Source organism: Arachis ipaensis, chromosome B01, assembly GCF_000816755.2.
Source record: "Arachis ipaensis cultivar K30076 chromosome B01, Araip1.1, whole genome shotgun sequence".
Classification (NCBI taxonomy): domain Eukaryota; kingdom Viridiplantae; phylum Streptophyta; class Magnoliopsida; order Fabales; family Fabaceae; genus Arachis; species Arachis ipaensis.
This window is the reverse complement of record NC_029785.2, coordinates 106310161-106315047: the sequence shown is the minus strand read 5'-3', so window position 1 is coordinate 106315047 and position 4887 is coordinate 106310161.

The following is a 4887-nucleotide window of genomic DNA, read 5'->3' as shown; positions in this document are numbered from 1 at the left end:
AAGTGGACAAGAATCATATAGTTGCATTTATTTATATATATGTAGGTTTGCACTGCATTTCATGAGTTTCTACATGTTCATACTTATTTCCTTATCTCCTTCAATTAAGCATGAGGACATGCTAATGTTTAAGTGTGGGGAGGTTGATAAACCACTATTTTATGGTTTATATTGTGTTTAATTGTGTGGTTTTATCATGATCCTTACCCACTTATTCATTAGATTAGCATGCATTTAGATTTCCTTCCTGAATTTATTACATGTTTGAAAACTGCTTCCTAGAGACTTTAATTATTTATTTTTAATTCTCCTTTATTCCATTCGATGCCGTGATCTATGTGTTAAGTGTTTCAGACTTTATAGGGCATGAATGAGTTGGAGATGGAAAGGAAGCTAGCAAAAATGGAAGAAACACAAGAATTTGAGGAGATAACCAGCGAGAAGTGACGTGGTCACATGGCTCACGCGACCGCGCAGAGGAGAGCAAATCGCAGTGACGCGGCCGCATGGCTTACGCGGCCGCGCGAATTGGAAAAGTTCTGGCGACGCGGTAGCGTGGACGACGCGAACGCGTGGCGAGGAAAAGCGCGAATGACGCGTCCGCATGGATGACGCGATCGCGTGACATATGAATTCTTTATTTACAATGCGTGAGTAGTTTCCTTACTTGATGGGGAGTTGATTAAAAGGAATTCTTGAGTTGGAAGGATTGAAGGAAAATTTGTAATTGGGTTAAAAGTTGGATTGCTATCCTGTCACTAACGCCAATCCTTTTGAACTAAGTGGGTTACAACTTGTGAACAGATTTGGCATTCCAGCTTGTTTGACTTTCCCTTACTTGGTAAAGGATAACCAAACAAAACAACCATTAATTATAAATTAATCTTACATTCACTCCACCAATAATAGAAATTCCAACCAATCAACACCCAGTCAATGCTTTTATTTATATTATTTAACTTTCCTCAATTTACATCCCAATTTACTTAGCTCAACTTCTTGGAATATCTGATTAATAAGATAGCACACTTTTCTGCAACTCGTTGGGAGATGACCTGGGACTTAAAACTCCCAGTAATTTTTAATTTAATTCTCTGTGACATATTTCTAAATTGATAGGCAGATTTTCGGTGAGTTAAGAACTATACTTGCAACGTAACCATTTTAATAATTTTTAATTCACCAGCTTCTGTGTCTCATCAGTCACTCTATTTAATCCATGCGATTAAGTATAAATTGTTCGGACTGAAAATTATCATCCATAAACAAAATCAAATTAAATAAGCCAACCCGTATAACCCATGAATTTAGATGGATAAAACTTGTCCATTTGACAGCACGATTGTTTTCTCTATTCGTGCAAATTCAATTTTGTTTAATATATTTGATTGATCAGAAAAAAAGTTTGGTATGACAAACGAGCTGCATCATAGATAATGAATGTAAATAAATTGAGAATCGTAATAAGCTTATCCGGGACTAATTCCAAGTTGAATCTCAACAGTCAACAGGTATGACAATAAAAGATTGATTCTAAAATTTGATGATATCAAGTATTGATTTTAAAAAAATTTTATGTATTTAAGGTTTGTATAAGATGCTCCTCGTACAGGTTGTGAGAGAGATCGGGAACTGGTCGATTTTGATGGTGACGGGTCGGATTTCTGGAGCGGAGGGATAATTCCTACAAAGATATTTCGATACTCAAGTCAGAATGGATTTGAGAAGTATATATGAGGTGTAAAATTCGAGAAAAATTAATTTTTCAGTAAATTAAATTAATTAAAACTGAATTAATTAAGAATGAAAGACTGGGATATGTAGAGATTACTAGAATCTATAATTTAAAAATTTAATGATAAAATTTAGATTCGGAGAATTTTTCTGAGTAGAAAAATGTTGTTGGTAGCAGAAAAACGCATACTAGCGTTGAAATTGTCCGTACCGGCTTAAATATGTCCGGTACTGCGAGGGAGAAAAATTGAGAATGTGAAAATAATAAGAAAAAATATTTAGAATAGAATCTAAGCATTTATTTTAAAGGTTTTGGCTCGAGGTTGAGCCAAACGAGCCAAAAATCATCAATCAGGCCCAAGGCCAAAATTCATGATATATAATCTCATCACTTAGAGCATTTCATCATACCACACCCTCATTTTAGAAGGGGCAGCAGAAATGAAGAAAGGAAAGAGAGGAAAAACAAAACCTAGCCTCCACTATTCACTTCAATCTTCAAAACCTCCATAACTTTTGATCCGAAACTCTGATCACTGCATCGTTTGCAGCAAGGCGAAGCTTATCTCCTCCTCTTTCATTCTATGTGATTAGTTCGGTGAGTAACTAAAAATTACAACCCAAGTTTCTCTATCAATTCTGATTTTGTGCTTTTTGGCATGGATATTGAGGATTTTTTATGATTTTGATATTATAGGAGATCTCTAACTTGTGTTCTTGGTGGTTTCTATTGTCAATTTCAATGGATAAAGGTAAATATTTCTTTTCTTCCTCTTGGTTCATCAATTTATGTAAATCCTAGTTTTTGATATTGTGCCACATTATACAATATGGTGTTAGATTGAGTAATTAGAAGCTTGGCTTGGTGGAACTTTGGAAAGGAAAGCTTGGAATTATGACATTAAGGTATAGATTTTAGTTTTGAGTAGGCATTATATAAAGTTATGTAAAAACCTAGGTTACTTGCCTCTATGATAAGTTAAAAGGAATTAGTTGTTGATATATTTGAATAAGTGGTTGTATGAGTATTATGTTGGTTGAGGTATTTTGACATAAAATTGAGAAGTGTGATGTAATATTGTTACAATTGAATAATGTGATACATGTTGGCGTTATGTTGCATGAAAATGAGTATGTATGTTGGAGTTTTAATTTAGAATTGGACGTATGAATATCGTGATTTGTGAAAATTAAGTCGGACGCCGTGATAGGGTGAGAAATCCCCTATTTGGTAAGTAGATGTAAGTTGTGTGAATTATTATATGAGAATGATATGATTGATTATTGATTGATTGAGAGTTTGAATATATGAATGTTGCATATTATTGATGAATATGGATATAGTTGATGGAATGTGTTAAATAAGTTGGAAGTGGGTTAATTTAGGCTTGAAATAGTTGAGAATTTATGAATGAGTGTTTGGGATGTGTAGAAATGGTCTTAAACTGGTTTAGGATTGAATTGAATTGAGAATGGATGGAATTAAAGGATTATGTGAAATTGGTAAAATCAAATTTTTAACCACGTTTGACTGGCTATAACTTGGCGCTTGGAGTTTAGAATTTGAATGAGATTTGTCTTGAATTAAAGCTAGTGGAAAGATCTTTAAAACCATCTAAGAATAAAGGAAAACCAAATTTTGTAGAAAAATTTATGAGAGTTTGAATTTAGGGGGGTTAAAACTGAATTCTACAGAAGTTGCAGAAAATTGAGGTCATGCGTACTCATGAGGGGTGTAACAAAAGTGAAATGATTTCGTGCGAGTTTCATGCGCACACACAAAAACAGAGTTGTGCGTATGCATGAAGAGAATGAGTTTGATTGATATTTGAGCTTCTGGGGTAATATGCAAGGATTGTGGTTTTGTCTCGCTTGCTCTCGGTCGGTATGAGCTTTCGGGGTAATATGCAAGGATTGTGATTTTGACCCACTTGCTCCCGGTCGAAACTGATACTTTGTTGACCCTCCGTCGCAAGATGTGATCGAGCACTTAGACCTTTCCAGATGAATCGCCTAACATTATTGATGAATGAATATGAGTATGAGCTTTGGGGATGCGCACCGAGGGATTGTCCAGGGTTTGCTACCGGACATGTCGGGTTTAGCTGTATAACCGACAGATAAATTCATTGGCCATAGGACAGGCATACATCATTCGTATTTGTGTGTATTATTTGGGTGTGCATCTTGTATCTGGTTTCCCTATTTGAATAATTGTATCTATATACTAATTGAACTAGTTGCTTTATCTTTTCTCTCTATTTGTGTATTCTTTGTATTGTCTTGTATGTGTTTGCACAACTGAGAGATTCCTTATACTGGTGGCAGTGACGCTGAGGGTTGTTCCTGATGAGATGTGATGATTGGAGGTTTGTGTGAAATTGAGATGAAGAGATAGATTAGAATCCCTTAGGCAAGTTTCCATATTCTGGTCAGTACGAACTCTAGGCTTGAACCTTGTGGGATTGGAGATTATGATTGCCTAGCGGGTTCATATAGTTTTACATAGTATCTATTTGGAATTATTGCCCTACTGAGAACCCTGTAAAGGATGATGTTCTCACCCGTTGTGGAAATTATTACTTTTCAGGTGCAGGTCCCAACGCTCCTCAGTGAGCAAAAGGTTTATCTGGAATGCAATGAAGAAGACCTTTTATTCTATTTTAATTTTAGACTCTCTCCTTCTTTTGGAAAAACTTATATGATGTACTTGTTTTAAAGACTTTCTTTTAGAGGCTTTTGATGTATCTTTGGAGAAATAGGTTATGTATGTCAACATGTTTTACTGTTATAACTCTAGCCGGTCTAATCTTTGCGGACCATATATATATATATATGTGTCAACATGTTTTACTGTTGTAACTCTAGCCGATCTAATCTTTGCAGATCGAGACTAGTATATATATCTTTATATCTTTACTCAAGTTTTTAATTTATCTACCTTTCTCTCGACGCGCTTATATATATTATCGAGTATGAACGATCGGCGAATTGTCTTTTATCCGAGGTATAAATCCTCTTACAGGCTTCTAGTTTAATATTTCTTTCCATACATAAGTATTTATATCCGAGTCATGTATCGTGTAACACCCTAATTACCCTAAGCCTTACCTCGCGTCGTAAAGTAAAGGTTAATCAAAGGTTACGACAATT